Source organism: Neoarius graeffei, chromosome 27 (assembly GCF_027579695.1).
Source record: "Neoarius graeffei isolate fNeoGra1 chromosome 27, fNeoGra1.pri, whole genome shotgun sequence".
NCBI classification, from domain to species: domain Eukaryota; kingdom Metazoa; phylum Chordata; class Actinopteri; order Siluriformes; family Ariidae; genus Neoarius; species Neoarius graeffei.
The window spans coordinates 19,026,038-19,044,879 of NC_083595.1; the positions used below are offsets into that span (position 1 = coordinate 19,026,038).

The 18,842-nt window shown below is 44.1% G+C and overlaps 1 long non-coding RNA gene across 1 annotated transcript; it reads right to left on the reverse strand.

Moving 5' to 3' along the window:
• Positions 1-341: 341 nt before the first annotated feature.
• LOC132874814 (uncharacterized) lies at positions 342-847 on the reverse strand. Its single transcript, XR_009651708.1, has 4 exons — positions 765-847; positions 634-678; positions 479-538; positions 342-371 (listed from the first exon to the last, which is right to left on the reverse strand). It is a non-coding gene; the product is annotated as an uncharacterized LOC132874814 (long non-coding RNA).
• Between the last annotated feature and the right edge of the window lie 17,995 nt (positions 848-18,842).

Genomic DNA, 18,842 nt, shown 5'->3' on the forward strand with positions numbered 1-18,842 from the left:
CGTCACACTCTAGTGGTAGGTGGCAAGTAATGGTACTAGTACAGAAAATATATGTAAAAATCAGAAACCATAGATGTGAATCTTGTGACAATTTAAACGGGATTAAAAAAAAAAAAAACATTTTAATTTCCCCATTGACACAAAGCGGAAATAGAAATGCCACTACCGGACCGTTCGTCACTCAGTCAGCCTCCCTGGACTTGCCTGCACACCTGCTTTTTCTAAGGCGCCTGGTGAGTTTCTTAATCCTTTGCATATTTCACAATATTTCTAAATTCATGCTAAAATAATGCTAAATTCACAATTTTCATGTTGATTGATTGATTTCCTCTTTGACTTACCATGGAAGCGGTGACATGGCTGGGGTGAATCTGAAAAATTGTATAGTCAGTTGATCAAAACGCATCTACATAGATATTTGTTTGTTGTTTTGTTTTTTTAGTCGTTTATGGCATAAATCAAGGCAATGCATAGTTACCATGGGTTAGTGGCTGGCTGTGAAGGAAAGGGCCTGGCGGGGTTTCTGACGACGGTGAATCTGAAAAATAGTAAGCAGTCAGTTGATCAAAACATATCTTCACTTACTCATTGGTATTTTAATTTCTGGTATAAATAAAGGAAATGCATAGTTACCATGAGTTAATGGCTGGCTGTGAAGAAACAGGCCTGGCTGGGTGTCTGAAGACGGAAATGAAAGCATTATTATTTCAGACAACTTCTAGGTCTTTAGTAGAACAACAACAACAAGTGGTACAGATAGTCACCTTCATTAAGGGAGGGGAATTGCCACTCGCTGTCCAGCTGAGTGGCGTCAATAGATGGTGGCCTCCTCCCCCTACGGCTTGGTCTTGCCTCCTCCTCGCTGTCCTCCTCCAAATACCTTTTGTTTGGTCTTAAAAACAAACCCAGGACCTTACTGACACAGCTCAAAACACAAACGAAACCGTAATTGAACTTATAACTGCAAGTTGTGATTTAAAAAAGAAAACACTTTTACCGTCTTTTCCTTGGTCCCATCTCACCATCATCTGATTGCAGGTCTGCTGTAAGGTATCCTTCCTCAAGCGATCGGGTCAGGTAACATCTTGCTTTGGCAAAGGTGCCTGAAAGGGAAGGCAGTCTTAATGAAACTGGCTTAATGCAGTATTGAAGTATTGTCATTGGTTTAATGAAGTAGCTATGCAGCTCACCACAGGTTGCCAGCACCCTTATTTTTTGATGGAATCGCCATCCTTGTCCCGGGGGGGTGCAGTTCATGGCAGCCTTCACAGCTTTGTTTCCGCCAAAGGGTGGCCAGTAGCATCCCACTTCTCCGTCAACATCTACCACCTAGCTGGACGACACAACTGCTGCACTCCGGTCTTGGAATTCCACAACTTTCCAAATCTGTGCCATCTATAATAAAAAAAATAAAAAAAAGTACTCCATGGAAAGGATAGTTAGTGCCTGCCATCCAGCTGGAGTACTCAACTGTCCAGATTCCTTCTAATGCATAAGTAAAGATGTGTTTCTTTGTGTGTGTGTGTGTGTGTGTGTGTTTTTGTGTTTTTTTTTTTCTTCCCATATAGGTTTACGAATGGTGACGAAGAGGGATTGCCACAAAGGTCTCTCCATCTGGGAACAACACACATTTGCCCTGGACAACCTCAAGCCGGTCAACGTTAAGGCAGCTGTCTATGCCAAATACTCTGTAGCAGCCAATGCTTGTGGAGGGGCAAGGATAGTGGAAATATGACTCCCTCCTCTTGAATTTCATGTAAACCACAAAGACAGAGTCACCATGTTTAATTATGTTTTTCACCATTACGATTTCATTTTTAATCACTAGGCAATCATCGCCCTGCTTTGAAGAAAAACAGAAATCATTGAAATGCACTTTTTTAAATTGCTGGCCAGAACTTAAGTGGGGTAATGGGCCCTCCTGGTGTGGGTGTAACAACTGTGGTTGTGTAGGTGGTGGTGGAAATAAACAAACTGGCTCCTCTGAAAGGCGTTTGACAACCTGTTGTAAAGGTTGAGATGGCTTGCGTAGCATTTTTTTTAGTTTACCCAAATAATTCTCGTAAGGAAAGGATGAGATGTTGTCTAGGGAACCATACTGGCGGTACTCATGTGTCAGATGTATTGTTTGATGTACGCTAAACACAATCTCATCTTTACCATACACCTCTCCAAAATGCTTTACAAAAGCCATTAACAATTTTTCGGAAAAAACAAACCATACTTTCAGAAATGTTTGGTGTGAGTAGCAAAAACATGGCCACAGAAAACAACATGAATTTTTCATAGAGATCTTGTGGAAGAATGTCCCTCAGAACTAATGGCCCACTGTAAATCATAAATTGGCGCAGCTCTGCCGCTTTCCACCTATCAGTTTCAGCGAGTTCACGGGGTTTCCGTGCAAATTCAGCTGGAGTATAGGGACGAAGCTGTATTAACTTTTTGGAGATGGCTTTAATGGCTCTTGTAGGCTGCCTTGTAGAGTTTTTCCCCCTCATCCAAAAATGTATCAACTTTTTCATAACGCCAAGGCAACATAAATGCATATAATCTATTGGGAAGGCAGACACCATTTTCACCAGACCCGTCAGAGGACTTCTGTTGATGTGGTGGTCCTCATCTACCATATTTTCAAACTCCTCGTCTGACCTTAGCCTAACATCAGTCTCAGGATACGTCATTTTTTTCTGCCAAATACCAGTCTGATGGCATTTATCGCATCCGGAGTACCCATTATGGCATTTAATTTGTTTTACAAATGCTCGAGCAGGAGCATCACAAATGAAGGATGAAATGGCCACCCTCAGCTTTCTACCTCCAAATGTTACCCCATTGCAAAGCAGATCAGAGAGGTCTTTAACAAACTGCGTCAGATAATCAAACACATTGGAGGGTTTTCCAGGGCCACAAAAGATGCCAACTAAAAACGGTGTTCTGGTGTAATCGCAATCAATCAGTGCCAAAATAGGCCAAAACTGAAGCCTGGTGCTTTTGAAAATAGGGAGACCATCGATGTTAAATTGAACTCTTATTGTTTGAATAACATCTGGTAAATGGATGGTGCTTAATTTGGACAAAATTCCCTTTGCCAAGCCAAAATGGAAGTATTCCCCATTACCTACGGTCTGTAATGGTACTGCAGGCTTAGTGCCCAATAAGGTCCTAGCATCCTTGGGCAGTTCAGGGTGGCTTGTTCTCAAAATGGTCAACAGAGCAGTAATGGCAATCAAAGGCACAGAGAATGATGCAGCCCAGTGTTTTAATTTTTGGTGAAGCCCTGACTCTTCAAAAGAGTCACCATCAATATGACTGTCACTGTCACCCTCTGAAGACATGCTACTGCTGTCAGACTCTGCATCACTGCACCCTCCCAACTCAACAGAATCCCCACCATCCTCATCTAAACCCATTGATGATGCAGGCCTGGGTGATGCAATTGAAGGAGAGACTTGAGCAGCAGGATTACCCAGAGCTGACTCAAAATCGGACAGAATCTGCCTTTCTGACATTTCAGTAGCTGTCACAACACGTCTTCTTTTTGACCAATAAGAAGCCATGTTCTCTCCCCTAAAGAAATAAATGTCTGCAGTACCTTTTGAGGGAATGACGGGGTAGTGGTCTTCAGGTTCCACTGAGGTAAACATGGGGGGAACAAAGACAACAACATTTACGTCATTACATTTGAAATAACCTTACACACACACACACAGAGTTCAAACAATTGTTTTACAGAAAGTTCTGTTTTAATACCAACAATGTTTTAACAATGTCTGGAGTCATGTTCTAATGGCTGCGACCCATACTGCCCTACAAAGCCAAAAGACCTTAATATCACTTAAGGTCAACATGAGTTATTGCCATTTTTGGAACAGAGGACATCAGTTGTATCATGTGATGAATTATTTCGAGTCATTTCTGTTTTTTTTTCTGGTAACAATAAGACGTTGTTTTTACAGTAACTTCCAAAAGCAAAGGGAAAACCAAGGCAGAAGCCTGTAATGAGTCTGATGAGTTAAGGTCTTTTGGCTTTGTAGGGCAGTATAGGCCTACAGCGTTATAAAGCCCAGCCCCCTCAAGCCGGGTATAGCTACCGGTTATAACCACGGCCTATATACTCGATTGAAATGCTTTGTTTTCACTCCATCAAGACCACTACTTTGACTAGTTTTCGACTAAACAATGCATCTGCATGTTTATTGTATTAGTTGAGGGAATATAAGCAATTTCGTTCGTGGTACCTCAAACAAAGTGGCCACTACAGAAGCGTTGGTAGCTGGATAATCTTTAAAGTTCATGGCCGCAAGGCGCGACCCATGGCTACACAAAAGAAAAGGTCAGCTCAAAACGACATGCGACCTAGGCCTACATGCTCGATTTAAATGCTAAGTTTTCACACCAACGCTAAGTTTTCACTCCAACAAGTCAACTACTTCGACTCGTTTTTCGATTGAATAATGCATCTGCATGTTTATTGTTTCAAATGGACACACACACACGCGCGCGCGCGCGCACACACACACACACATGCACACACACACACACACGCAGTTCAAACAATTGTTTTATAGAAAGTTCTGTTTTAATACCAACAATGTTTTAACAATGTCTGGAGTCCTGTTCTAATGGCTGCGACCCATAGCGTTATAAAGCCCAGCCCCCTCAAGCCGAGTATAGAGCTACCGGTTATAACCACGGCCTATATACTCGATTGAAATGCTTTGTTTTCACTCCATCAAGACCACTACTTTGACTAGTTTTCGACTAAACAATGCATCTGCATGTTTATTGTATTAGTTGAGGGAATATAAGCAATTTCGTTCATGGTACCTCAAACAAAGTGGTCACTACAGAAGCGTTGGTAGCTGGATAATCTTTAAAGTTCATGGCCGCGAGGCGCGACCCATGGCTACACAAAAGAACAGGTCAGCTCGAAACGACATGCGACCTAGGCCTACATGCTCGATTTAAACGCTAAGTTTTCACTCCAACGCTAAGTTTTCACTCCAACAAGACAAGTACTTCGACTCGTTTTTCAATTGAATAATGCATCTGCGGCGGCACGGTGGTGTAGTGGTTAGCGCTGTCGCCTCACAGCAAGAAGGTCCTGGGTTCGAACCCCGGGTCCGGCGAGGGCCTTTCTGTGTGGAGTTTGCATGTTCTCCCCGTGTCCGCGTGGGTTTCCTCCGGGTGCTCCGGTTTCCCCCACAGTCCAAAGACATGCAGGTTAGGTTAACTGGTGACTCTAAATTGACCGTAGGTGTGAATGTGAGTGTGAATGGTTGTCTGTGTCTATGTGTCAGCCCTGTGATGACCTGGCGACTTGTCCAGGGTGTACCCCGCCTTTCGCCCGTAGTCAGCTGGGATAGGCTCCAGCTTGCCTGCGACCCTGTAGAAGGATAAAGCGGCTAGAGATAATGAGATAATGAGATAATGCATCTGCATTGTTGTTGTTTCAAATGGATACTAGTTGAGGGAAATTTCTCCAATGCGTGATATGACTGAAGTTCATCATAACTTCTTAAACTGCTTGAAATTGTATTCGAAATTCCCTTTATTAATAGTGACTGAATAATGGTACGTACCAGATGTCCAGGGATGAATGAAAATGTAGCGTGGTCCAGTGTTTTTCTCAATGGTCCAAGTGTAACAGCAGGCCTATCCACAAGAGAGTCGCGATCCAACCGAGTGGTGTAGGAGTTTCACGTGCACCCAGGTATATAACGAAAATGACGTCATCCAGTAAACAGAAGTGGTAATCGCACTGCATTATGGGACATTATGAATTAAATAATTATAATTATAAATTATAAATTAGAATTAATTTATGATCATCTTGGAAATGTTAAGTTATTTGCAAAAAAACTTTCAAAGATAGGTCAAATCCATTGCTGAGTTAAGAAAGTAAACTGTTTTTTGTTCTTTTTTTTATCATTTACTTATCATTATCACTTATACTTATATCATTTACTCGTATCTATGTGTAAGCAGGATAAGACAAACAGTGGCAATTTATATTCTGAACAATTAGTTGCCAATGTTGAAAACTGGCCGGCAAAAGTGACGATGGTTCAACATCGTATATTTGACCTTCTCTGACGGTCAACAGATCAACCTTTACCCACGGTGATTCAACAGTGATAAATCGACCTTCTCCGACGGCGGAGAAATCGACGTTTCACGGCGCCGTTTCAGCGTTGATTTTCTGACTTACGACGGAAACCGACCATTCTGACCAAGAATCGGCGCCGTTTCAACGTCCCTCTGCTATCTGGGTGGTGATTGCAGCTTTTCAGTTATTTGCAATTGAGATATATTATGAGCAATATTCTGCTGTATTTTATCAATTTTACCTTTGAAGAAGGATGCAAACTCATTGCATTTATTAACTGAGAGAAGTTCAGGTGCTAATTGTGGTGGGGGATTAGTTAAGCTTCTCTACTGTTGAAAATAGCACAGAGACATTGTTCATATTCCTGTTGATGATGCTGGAGAAGAAAGACTGTCTTGCTTTACCAATTTCATAATTATATTTACAAAGCATCTCTTTATGGATTTGATAATGGATGTGAAGTTGTCGGTTTGCTGACTTCCTGGTTTACGTACTTCCTGCTTCCTGAGTTGTTCGCGCCGAGTCCTTTTTTCCCGCGAGTGCCGGCGTTAATTACTAATCCTTTTTTAACTTTTTTTCTACAAATAAATTTCCAGTATCCTCTTCATTTTTATTGTACTGTTGCTTTCATTTTTGTACTTTTCACTTTCGCTTTCCTTTTTCCGGTTTTTTTTCCCCGTTTTTTTCTCTTTTTTTAGGAAGAACGCCGAGACCGGAAGCTTTCTTTTTCTCTCCTCCTGTGTAAAGACCACAAGCGGAGGCCATCCACATCTGATCTGCTTTAATATCAACAGATCTTCATTTAAGGTACATGAATCTTTTCATCATGGCACACCTTCAGCCTGTTCAGTGTGCTGAGTGCAGGATGTTTAGTCATTCTTCCTCCGTCACTAGCGATAGCTCTATTAGCTTTACTTGTGATAAGTGCAGATTAGTTAGCTCTCTGACGGAGAAGATTACAGTGCTAGAAGCGCGTGTCCAGGCATTAGAGCAGGTTAGTGAGCGTGAGAACAGTGTAGTTTCTGTAGGGGAAAGTCTGGACGCCCTAGGTGGAGTTAGCAATCCCCCAACTCCGGCATTAGAGCCCTTACAGCGGGGCGAATGGGTGACGGCTCGGCGGCATAAGCGTAGAGCCAAAGCTACCACTGAGGCTCGCCCACGGGAGCACCACTCCTCTCCGCGTCACGTGTCGAACAGGTTTGCTCTCCTTAGTGATGCACCCACTGAGAAACCTGAAAGAGCTCTGGTTATAGGGGACTCTATCATACGGCACGTGAAATTAGCTCAGCCTTTAGGGGCACCAGCAGCTTTAGTCAGGTGTGTACCGGGAGCCAGGGCGCCAGACATAGCAGGTAATCTTAGGGTCCTAGGCAAGCACAGGTTCTCAAAGATAGTTATCCATGCAGGAGCTAATGATATACACCTTCGTCAGTCTGAGGTTACTAAGAGTAACTTTGTAGAGTTGTTTAAATTAGCGAAGGCGATGTCCGATGCTGTAGTATGCTCTGGCCCCATCCCAATGCGGCGTGGCGATGTAGCTTACAGCAGGTTATGGTCGCTGAACTGCTGGCTGTCCAGGTGGTGCTCTGAAAACAGTGTGGGCTTTATAGATAATTGGGCTAATTTTGAGGGCACTGCTGGCCTGTTAGGGCAGGACGGTATCCATCGCACTCGGGAAGGTGCTGCTCTCATTTCCTGCAGCATAGGTCATAGTCTCAGAACAGGCCTAGTTAATTTCTGACAATCCAGAGCCAAGGCCAGGGAGCAGATGAACAGGCTAAACCGACTGTCTGCTAGCTGCACAGAGTCGTCACTCAGGGCCCACTACATCGAGACTGTGTCTGTTCCCCGAGCTCAACAAAAAGGTAGAAATTTTTAGATAGTTTGTTCCAGTAACCTAATCAATATAAAATTAGATCATACTGACTGTACAGCTGCTGCCAGCACCTTTGATCTAAAGGTGGGGCTATTTAATATTAGATCTCTTACATCTAAAGCGCTAATGGTTAATGAACTCATTACTGATCAGGAGTTTAATGTACTGTGTTTAACAGAAACATGGATTAAGCCAAATGAATATATAGCATTAAATGAAGCGAGTCCTCCTGGATACAGTTATATACACCAGCTTCATCTAACTGGCAGAGGAGGAGGCGTCACGGTTATTTATAACGATTATCTAGGTGTAACACAAAAACCTGGTTATAAATTTAATACATTTGAAGTTCTTCATACTCATATAATGTATGTAGCCTCGAAAAATAAGTCTACCCAGTTAATTCCATTGCTTATTATTTACAGGCCCCCGGGGCCATATTCTGAGTTTCTTTCTGAATTTGCAGATTTTATCTCAGATCTGGTTATTTCCTTAGACAAAGCTTTAGTTGTCGGAGATTTTAATATTCACTTCGATAACCCAGAAGACCCTTTAAAAACAGCATTTGTGTCCATCTTAGATTCAGTCGGGATTAAGCAGAATGTCATAGGACCGACCCATAATGGTGGTCACACCCTTGATCTAATACTAACATTCAGATTAAACGTAGACAATATAGTCATACTTCCACAGTCTGAAGTTATCTCAGATCATTGTCTCATCTCATTCAAAATATGTCTGAGTAATAATATATGCACCTCACCACGCTACTGTATTAAACGTACTTTCATGTCAACTACTGCACAGAGCTTTATAAATGATCTCCCAGAGCTGTCAACTTTGATTGGGTCACTGTCAGCCCCTGCAGAACTTGATCAGGCAACTGAATGCTTAGAGTCAACATTCCGCCATACTTTAGATAATGTAGCTCCTCTAAAAAGGAAAATGGTCAGAGACAAAAAATTAGCACCCTGGTATAATGATGACACTCGCACATTAAAACAGACCACTCGAAAATTGGAACGCAAATGGCGTCAAACAAAATTGGTAGTGTTCAAATTAGCTTGGAAGGAGAGCATCCTGAAGTATAGAAAAGCTCTTAGTGCTGCGAGATCAACATATTTCTCCTACCTAATAGAAGATAACAAAAATAATCCTAGATTCCTATTTAATACTGTAGCGAAATTAACCAGGAATAAGTCCACTGTCGACACATGCACACCTGCAGTATGTAGTAGCAACGACTTCATGAATTTTTTTAATGACAAAATTGAGAATATCCGACAAAAAATTCAAACTACTAATTTAAGGTTAGACAATGAAAGTGACCTTGTAGTTAACAATATAACTGTATCAGATCATCAGTTAGAATGTTTTACTCCCCTAAAAGAAACTGAATTACTTTCATTAATCTCTACATCAAAAGCCTCAACTTGCGTACTAGATCCCTTACCGACACATCTATTCAAACAGATAATGCCTGGAGTAATTGAACCGCTTCTAAAAATAATAAATTCTTCTCTTATGATTGGCTATGTACCCAAATCCTTTAAACTAGCAGTTATCAAACCCCTGATTAAAAAACCTGACCTTGATCCCTGTCAGCTGTCCAATTATCGGCCAATATCAAACCTCCCCTTTATCTCCAAGTTCCTTGAAAAAGCTGTGGCACAGCAGTTATGCTCATATTTACATAGGAATAACATCCATGAAATGCATCAGTCAGGATTTAGACCTAATCATAGCACAGAGACAGCACTGGTTAAAGTAGTAAATGACCTACTGTTTGCGTCTGATCAGGGCTGTGTCTCGCTACTTGTGTTGCTTGACCTTAGTGCAGCATTTGATACCATTGATCATTCCATTCTTCTGGATAGACTAGAAAATGTTGTGGGAGTTAAGGGAATGGCCCTCTCCTGGCTCAGGTCTTATCTAACTGATCGTTATCAGTATGTTGATATAAATGGTGATATTTCTAGATGTACCGAGGTAAAGTTTGGTGTTCCACAAGGTTCTGTCTTGGGTCCACTGCTTTTTTCTCTATATATGTTACCTCTGGGCGATATTATTCGTAAACATTGTATTAGTTTCCACTGTTATGATGATGACACACAGTTGTATGTCTCTGCAAAACCTGATGAGAGACACCAGCTTAATAGAATTGAGGAATGTGTTAAGGACATTAGACACTGGATGCTTATTAATTTCCTTCTGCTTAACTCTGACAAGACTGAAGTACTTGTGCTAGGACCACATACAGCTAGAAGTAAGTTTTCTGATTACACAGTGACTCTGGATGGCCTTTCTGTTTCTGCATGTGCAGCAGTAAAAGACCTCGGAGTGATTATTGACCCCAGTCTTTCATTCGAAACTCACATTGATAACATCACCAGGATAGCTTTCTTTCATCTCAGAAATATTGCAAAGATAAGAAATTTAATGTCATTGCATGATGCAGAAAAACTAGTCCATGCTTTTGTTACCTCCAGGTTGGATTATTGTAATGCCTTACTGTCTGGATGTTCCAATAAGTGCATAAACAAGCTCCAGTTAGTTCAAAATGCAGCAGCAAGAGTCCTTACTAGAACTAGAAAATATGACCACATCACGCCTGTCTTATCCACACTCCATTGGCTCCCAATCAAATTTCGTATTGATTATAAAATACTACTATTGACCTTTAAGGCACTAAATGGTCTCGCACCACAGTACCTGAGTGAACTTCTGCTCCTCTATGACCCGCCACGCCTACTTAGATCAAAAGGTGCAGGCTATCTGCTGGTACCTCGTATAGTGAAGGCTACATCAGGAGGCAGAGCCTTTTCTTACAAAGCCCCACAGTTATGGAACAGCCTTCCAAGTAATGTTCAGGAATCAGACACAATCTCAGCATTTAAGTCTAGGCTGAAAACATATCTGTTTAGTCAAGCCTTTTGTTAATGGTGTTTATGAGGTAAAGGAGTAGATCTGGAGGGTCCTCAGACATAGAGTGTTTTGGTAAACTGGGATGTATGGATGCTGTCAGTCCCCACTCGCTTGCTCACTCGAGTTTGTTGATGGTGTAGTGGCTGGCTGCTTTATGTCCCAGGGCTCCCTCATGCCTGTGTTACCTTTTGGCTCTCTCCTTTTAGTTATGCTGTCATAGTTAGTTGCCGGAGTCCCTGCTTGTACTCGGTGCAATATGTATACTGCTCCTACTTATTCAGGTGACATTGGGCATACCTAACAACCTGTGTTTTCTTTCCCTCCCCTCCCCCACCCCAAATCTGTCCCTCTGAGTTACATGGAGTCAACAGGAAATCTTTTGGTGGAGACCTCGACTGGCTATCGTAGCCTGCAGGGAATCGGCCGTCAGACTTTCTGTTGCATGTCCCAGACCCGGTGAAATGTAACTGAATTGTCTTGGCCAGCCCTAAGGGTCCCATCTGCATCTCATCATTGCTGAGGAGTGTGCTCCCATCACCCAATCAAGCATCCAGCCAGAGCAGGTCATGATATTTACCATATTAACATGCCATTGTTGTGTGTTATGCCTGATGTAAAGACTCTCGTCTCTGCGAGCCTACCACACAGATTTAATACTTGTCATTTTTAGGGCATACCTAACAACCTGTGTTTTCTTTCTCTCTCTCCCCCCCCCCCCCCCCAATCTGTCCCTCTGAGTTACATGTTGATCCTGGGATTGAGATGCTGGCCTCTTCTGCCCCTCGGACCTGCTTGATCCATCCTGGTGCCCTGTGTCTGGTCGGAGTTTTATCGCACCGCTCCTGTGAAGGACGGCCCCATGAGGACAGTTGAGGGTTATACCTGTTAAAACTGTTAATATTATGGTCAGGCTGTCTGTTGTTGCCCAAATGAGGATGGGTTCCCTTTTGAGTCTGGTTCCTCTCGAGGTTTCTTCCTCATGTCGTCTGAGGGAGTTTTTCCTTGCCACCGTCGCCACAGGCTTGCTCATTGGGGATAGATTAGGGATAAAATTAGCTCATGTTTTAAGTCATTCAAATTCTGTAAAGCTGCTTTGCGACAATGTTTATTGTTAAAAGCGCTATACAAATAAACTTGATTTGATTTGAAGTTTAGATTTGTGCCATTTTCTTTCAGTCTTCCTACATTCTCTCTTTAGCAATTTAACAGCTGGGTATTGCTTCCATGGTGCTTTCTGCTTGTCATTGACCCTTTTGATTTTGAATGGAGCAATATATTCCATAATTTGGGTCATATTTGAATTAAAAATTTCCAGTAAGTCGTCTACAGAGTCTGACATTTTAGTTGAGATCCGTGAGAGAGCTTGCTCAAAGAGAACACATGGTGTCGTTTATGTAGTCATTGAGCTGTTCTGAATGTGAGGGGACATAGAAACATCAGAGAAAACACAGAAATGATCAGATAAGGCCAGGTCAACAGCAGTAGTAGAAACAGTAAGACCCTTTGCGATAATGAGGTCAAGGGTATGACCACAAGAGTGGGTCGGCCCCTGTACATGTTGTACTAGGTTGACGTTGTCAATAAGTGCAAGTAGTTCTCTGGCATAAGTGTTTTCAAGATTATCTACATGCAAGTTAAAATCCCCAGATATAATAAGACAGTCAAACTCTAAGCAAATGACTGACAACAGTTCACCAAACTCTTCCAGAAAAACTTTGGCTGAATGTCTCAGAGGCCTGTAAATAGTTAATAACAGTGTTAGGAGAGCATGTAACAAGTGCACATAAGTATTCAAAGGATGTAAAATCACCAAGTGAGGACTGTTTACATTGAAAAGAGGCTTTGAATATATTTGCGATCCCTCCACCTTTCCCATGTCGGGTAGCACTCATGAAATTAAAATTTGGGGGGAGCTGCTTCAATAAGGGTGGTAGCACTCTTTGCTTGATCCAGCCATGTTTCAGTTAGAAGCAAAAATTCAAGATTGTGTTTGCAAATAAGATCATTAATTAAAAATGACTTGTTTGAAAGTGATCTAACGTTCAGAAGACCTAGCTTTACAGAAAGTCTAGAAGTAATATCCGCTTGGGCACTCTGATGTTTTGAAACAGGAAGGGGACTAGACTGGTTTACCCCCTGGGTTAAATATGCTCTATGTTTTCTATTCTTATCAACACAGGAATAGAGAATGGCATAGGCATACTGGGTCCCAGCCTATTTTCAAAACTACACCCTGTGCAGGGACCCACAGCACATCATACAAGACTCTCTGTATATTCCATGAGATTGGGAGGGGGAAGGAATGGAGATGTCATGTATTTTTTAGATGGTGAAAAAGATTGGTAGCCAGCTGAAAGTCCTGGGCAAACACAGTTCAGTCTGTTGGTTGGTTTTCGATGAACTGGGTACACTGCTTGTCGTGAATGATTTGGGCTGGAAAAAGAGAGTGCAGCCATTGGCAGCAATCTCTGCATACTTTTAGGGAAATCCATGCAGGGGGGAGACGGGGATGGTACAATGAAGTCAGAAGAGCGAGACTGAGATTGGGACTTTGGTGAGGTCTTTGTGAGTGTCTCCATGACTGTCTCCGTGGTGACTGTCTCCGTGACAGTCTCTGTGATACTTGCATGGGGTCGAGATGTGGATGATGCAGCCTTGGCATGATTGTCTTTGGTCAGGTTCTCAATCTGAATGGGCAATGAAGATATCTGTGGCTGCCCATTGTTAACAACATGGTCACATTCTCCATGTGATTGTTGAGGTCCTTGGCAGTCTGCCCCAGATGGCTGTGTGTCCTTGTTGAAGCATCTCTGCTGTGCTTGCATGGGTAGTTGTTTTGGCTTTGCAGAGGTTTTGTTGATATCTGTAACTGGGTCAGCCTGTGAGCACTTATCAGCAGTTCTGCCCGATGTTGGCTGAGAAAAGAATGCATGCTGGAGAGAGAGAGGCTGTAGTGATCAGCCAAAACTTTGGTCCCAATCCGGCTGAGTTCAGTGCTATTTGGCCTGAAGAATTCTCTGCGATTCCAGAAAAGGTTAAAATTGTCTATGAAGTTCATACCAAATGAAAAACAAGTTTTTCCAAGCCAGGTGTTAAGACTGAAGAGTCTAGTAAATGCAAAACTTCCCCTTGCAGGGAGTGGGCCACAGATAAAAGATTGTATTCTAGTCTTATAGAGGTCAGAAAAAAGTTTTCTGAAATCATCTTGGACAAACAGCTGTTCTCTGAAAACATCATTTGCTCCCACATGCACAACAATACATTTGATAGTCTTATGCTCGGACATGAGTTTCAAAATGCTGTCTCTGGTGTCAGAGATGGATGCATTTGGAAGGCAGCAAATAATCATCCTATGTCCTTTTAAATGTCTTACAGTGGAATCACCAAGAACAAGGGTTGTGGGATCAGGTGGTGTTACGAGCTGCTTTTTGCCTCTTCCCACAGCTCTTCGGTTGTGGTACAATCTCTTTCTATGTTGTGCTTGTCCACCTGAAAATTCCGCTTCCACATCCCTGAGGCATTCAAATTTGTTCTGAAGCCTTACCTTAGGCTGACACTTGCATGACTTTTGGCCACGATTTTGTCGTGGCAAGTCGTGCCATTTTGGGGCATGAACTGGGAGGCTCCCGCACTGTTCACGACTAGTTCACGCATAGTTCACGACGAGTTCATGAATGCGTGCCCGTCCACATTCATGAACTGGCACGACGAGTTCACGCATAGTTTGCGCATAGTTTATGCACTTCCCACATTGGCACGACGAGTTTGCGCAATTCGGACGGTGTCGTGCCGACTTGGGCACGCCTGTGTCATGCACAACCTCATCCTCATCAGATACCCACACGCAATTTCAGAAGTGGACCGCGAAGATCCGGACACACATGATCTGATCCCTGGTGGATGGAGGACTGACCGACACCTGCAGGGGCTGCTGCCTCTAACCAGCCATCATACCCAGAAGGATGCAAAGGATCAGCGAGACTACCTGTCACATTACTACATGTCCCCTGCTGGTGCTGTCCCTTGGCAAGAAAGAATGGTAGTAGCTTCATGAGCTGCATCCACAGTTGTTCCATTTTTGAAATAAAAGAAACGAAACTCCCCCCCAAAAAAAAAGTCATGAAGGAAAAGAAAATAAAAGACATTAAAGAAAAAAGCAAGAAAAAAAATTGCGAATGGCGAGAAGTGTCCGGGAAGCCCTATATATACCCCCGCACCGACGCGAGCGCCACTGTCGCGCAGTAGTCGTGAACTCGTCGTGAACTGCTCGTGCCATGCGCAAACTGTTCGTGAAGTGTGTAAACTAGTCTTGAACTGCTTGTGCCATCAATGCGTGACCGTGTCAGTGGGAAGGCATGGCCACGCTGCGACGCGCACCAATTCATGAACATGTCGTGAACTACTCGTGAACTCGACGTGAGCTGTTCGTGAACTATTCATGGCAGTTCGTGACAGTCATGGCATGGCGCGCACTTCCACGCACTGGCACGCATCCTCCCGCATCGTCCCGACGAGTTCACAACGAGATCACGAACAGTTTGCGCATAGTTCATGACCCGGTCGTGAAATTTTGTCGTGACCAAAATTTTGAACATTTCAAAATTCTCGTCCCGACATGGCACACAGTCACGACGGGTTTACGCACACTTCACGCCAGTTTACGACTAGTTTGCACACTGGCACGACTCGAGTCGTGCCAATGCGTGCCGCGGAATCGTGCAAGTGTCAGCCTAGCCTTATGGGCTGTGGATTTTCCATAGGACTGTAAATCCTATTGTAGTTTATATACCTGGCTCTATTTCTAATAGCATGACTGCATAGTATCAGAACGAACTGGTGTTGAGGTAATTACTCTTCTGTTTTTATTTTTGGGCCTGCCACCCATCGTGTGCCAGTTTTCTGTACTCACATTTTGCTCTGTTAGATCGATGTATTCATCCACTCGATCTGCAATGCCATCGACCTGTTGGGGTGCAATCACTGCATTCTCAGCCACTGTTTCTGTACTCCTTTTGTGAGATATCTCTCTTAGCTCGTCCGTCTTTGGCAGGGCATCAGTCTTTGATTCCAGGATGGAAATCCTCTGTTCTAGTTCTGTGCATTTTCTGCAGAATCTCCTGGATTTTTTGCCCCCTGGCATTTTGTTTTAATCCAATGTCAAGATGATTTGCTGTTCGGTTGTTGCCCGTTTTTTATTTTAGCCTCTCAAGCAAATAACCACTGAAGTTTCCTGTTCAGTGTTCTTCTTACTATCTAAGCTAACTTATCTTGTAAAGGTGAAAAATAAAATGAAGAAATAGTGGAAATTAGGTGAAAAAGTAAAAAATTAAAGAGCAAGCAGGAGCAAAGCAAAGAATCGTCCTACTCGCTTGAGTAGGCGGAGCAAAAAAAAAATTTTTTTACTACATCCACAAATGCAAGGCATTACTACATCCACAAATGCAAGGTAAAACCATATCTAACAATATCCAGAAACACCACCACTTTCTCTGGGCCTGAGCTCTTTTACAATGGACTGACGTGAAGTGGAAAATTGTCCCGAGATCTGACGAATCAAAAGGAGAAATTCTTTTAAAAATCATGGACACCACATCCCCCAGGCTAAAGAGGAGAGGGACCATCCAGCTTTTCTTCAGTGCATAGTTCAAAAGAAAGCATCTGTGATGGTATGAGGGTGAATTAGTGTACATGACATGGGTAGCTTGAACATCTGGGAAGGCATCATTAATGCTGAATGATAAATACACACTTTTCAGAGCAATATGCTGCCATCCAGACAAAATATTTTTCAGCGAATGCCTTCTTTCAGCAAGACAATGCCAAACTGCTTTCTGTATGTATTAAAACTATGCGTGATATCATCAGAAACATTGTATCCTATAACCTGTGAAATTTTACCCATATCAGGCAATGCATGGTGAATTTGTTTTGCATAGTTCCTGTGGCATAACAAATTTATTGGTTCACCATTTCAACATCTTGCAAGATATCGTAAATCCCTTCGCAACTTAAAATCAGCAACGTCTTGACATGATGTATACCAAACATGTATACCACACACCTACCAAATTTGAGACAGATAGGTGAAACTATATACTGGGCAGGAGTCTCAGTGACATATGGGGGCACTATGGAGTCCCTGGGACACAGCTGTGGTCAAGCCCCTAGGGCTGAGTAGCAGTGTGTATGACTGACGTGTCGACCAAATTTCATGAGTTTTTGAATATATACAGAATGTCAAATCTGTATTTTTGAATTAGGTGGTGCTATGGAGTTTACGAAGGCCATCTAGATAAATTTACCATATCACCTCAAATTGTATAATAGGACAAATGTATGTACAAAGTTTCATGAGTTTTTAGCCCCTCAAAACAGTGCAGGAATATTTCAAAATCCCACATTCCATCCAGCATGGCTGACTTCCTGTTGGGTGGAGTCAAATAGAACCAAGTGAAAATTGTCCTGTATCACAAAAGTTTTGATCACACGAAATTTCGTGCTGATCCGAGCAACTTCATCTCAACCATAGCTTGTGTGGCAGTGGGGGCATGGTCAAGCGGCGGTCTGTGACCGGAGGGCGGAGTCAGGGAAGGTAAGTGGCAGAATAACTACACCTGATGTGAATTAACCTATGTTTGTGTGTCTTCCCAGCAACCACGCCCTATATAATGAGAGAGAGAGAGCAGAGGAAGTGAGCTTTTTCCCAAACCAGATGACTGATGTGTGTGTATGTGTGTGTGGCTGGGAGAGTGTACGTTTGCGACTGTAAAGTGCAAATAAAAAGAGTTTTGTGGAACTCAGTTCTGGCCTGCCGTACTTCTGTGCTCCACCCACCCGCTCTGACCTCTACAGTGGTGCCAAAACCCGGGAGCCGAGCACAGAGGAGAACAGGCCCATGGAGTCCTCCCCCTTTGCAGACCTGATCCACGCCCTCACCACGGCCCAACAGAGCCAGCACCAGGCGCTGCTCGCCCTCCGAAAGGAGCAAGAACAATGGTTCGAGGCCCTGGTGCTGGCGCAACAGGAAGATTGTCAGGCGTTCCGGCACCTCCTTGCATCGGCGGGGTCCACCATCTCCACCGCTGTGGGCCCACTCCACCTCACCCTAAGGAAGATGGGCCCACACAACGACCCCGAGGCCTTCGTCACGCTATTTGAACAAGCAGCAGAGGCCTCAGGGTGGCCGGTGGAACAGCGCATGGTGCGCCTCCTCCCCCTGCTAATGGGCGAGGCGCAGCTGGCCGCGCTACAGCTCCCTGCCGACAGCCAACTGGTCTACGCGGACCTGCGCCGGGCCGTCCTCCAGCGTGTGGGGCGCACCCCCAAACAACATTGTCAGCACTTCTGCGCTCTGCGCCTAGAGGAGGTTTGCCGCCCGTTTGCATTTGGCCAGCAACTCCGGGACGCCTGCAGGCGGTGGCTGAGGGCTGACAACCACGACGCCGAGGGACTCGTCGACCTGGTGGTACTGGAGCAGTTCATCACGCAACTTCCTAAAGAAATGGTGGAGTGGCTCCAGTGCCATCACCCGGCATCGCTGGATCAGGCCATCGAGTTGGCGGAGGATCATTTGGCAGCTGTTCCCGCGGCAGGATCACAGATCCCCTCTTCGCTTCTCTCCTCTGTCTCTCTCTCCCCCTCCCCTTCTGTGTCTTGTCCTTGCCCTGTTCCCCCAGTGCGAAGGTGGGGGCCGGCTCCCTCACAGCCGGTCTGCCACGCCCGCGGTGTTCTCCCATTTCCTGCTTCCGTGTCTGTCTCCCCCCCCCCCAGGTGAGTGAGCCCCAGAGTACCGGTGCAGAGAGAAAGCCCAGGCCAGTTTGTTGGTGCTGTGGGGAGCCGGGGCACCTCCAGCATCAATGCTCGGCGAAGGAGGTGGGCGCAGTGGTCCAGATCCCCGACGCACCAGGAGCCGCCCTCGATTGGGCCGGAGCG